General features: G+C 45.2%; 1 protein-coding gene across 1 annotated transcript in view; it reads right to left on the bottom strand.

The window, feature by feature from the left end:
• The window catches only part of TMEM30A (transmembrane protein 30A), a 45,857-nt gene that overhangs the window by 21,886 nt on the left and 22,933 nt on the right, over positions 1-1,038 (bottom strand). The gene's annotated exons all lie outside the window — the stretch shown is intronic.

The raw sequence follows: 1,038 nt of genomic DNA, 5'->3' as shown, positions 1-1,038 counted from the left end.
ACTCAGCTTTCTTCACAGTCCAACTCTCACATCCATACATGACCACAGGAAAAACCAGAGCCTTGACTAGACGGACCTTTGTTGGCAAAGTAATGTCTCTGCTTTTGAATATGCTATCTAGGTTGGTCATAACTTTCCTTCCAAGGAGTAAGCGGCTTTTAATTTCATGGCTGCAATCACCATCTGCAGTGATTTTGTCCTTTAAAATTTCCCTGCTGATCAGAGTCTGTTTTTGTTTTTGTTTTTGTTTTTTCTTTCTTTTACCTTGTCACACCACCGATTGAAGCAAAACAACACAACAAGCTGCCGCTTCACCCAAAAGCGGTGTTTTCACTCTGCCCTTTCTTGACGGCTCAGCGGGTCATCAGCAAAAGGCCCACTGAGTGCTTTTAAAAGGGTCAGAGTCTGTTTTTGATAAGCCCCTTAATTCACACGAGTTTGTGCTAAGGCAATGGGACAGGTAGGGGGCTGGTCACCAGAAAGACCAGATGTGACTAGGGACTTTGGCCCAGTCCACACTCTGGAAAGAGGGAGAAGGCTGAAGGTTTAGTTCAATCATGTGTTAGTCGCTCAGTCGTGTTCAACTCTTTGCAATCCTACGGACTGTAGCCCACCAGACTCCTTTGTCCATGGAATTCTCCAGGCAAGAATATTGGAATGGGTTGCCATTCCCTTCTCCAGCGGATCTTCCTGACCCAGGAATTGAACCCGGGTTTCCTGCACTGCAGGAAGATTCTTTACCAACTGAGCCACCAGTGTTTAATCAATCATGCCTTCATCATGGAATCCCAATAAAAACACTGGCCACCAAAGCACAGGTGAGCTTTGGGTTGGTCAGCCCATTGACAAGCCCCGATTCTCAGGGAGGAGGAGTGCATGAAGCTCTGCATTCAAGACCTCACCAAATGTCTCTTTGTTTAGCTGATCCTGATTTATATGATTTTAAATAAAAGTATAAGTCTAGCACCTCCCTGAGTTCTGAGTTATTGCAACAACTTGGGAAACCTGAGAGAAGTTACAGGAACCTCCCACATTTAT

The sequence above is a fragment of the Bison bison genome, unplaced genomic scaffold, assembly GCF_000754665.1.
Source record: "Bison bison bison isolate TAMUID 2011002044 unplaced genomic scaffold, Bison_UMD1.0 scf7180017864362, whole genome shotgun sequence".
Classification (NCBI taxonomy): Eukaryota; Metazoa; Chordata; class Mammalia; order Artiodactyla; family Bovidae; genus Bison; species Bison bison.
This window is presented reverse-complemented; position numbering and strand designations above follow the sequence as displayed.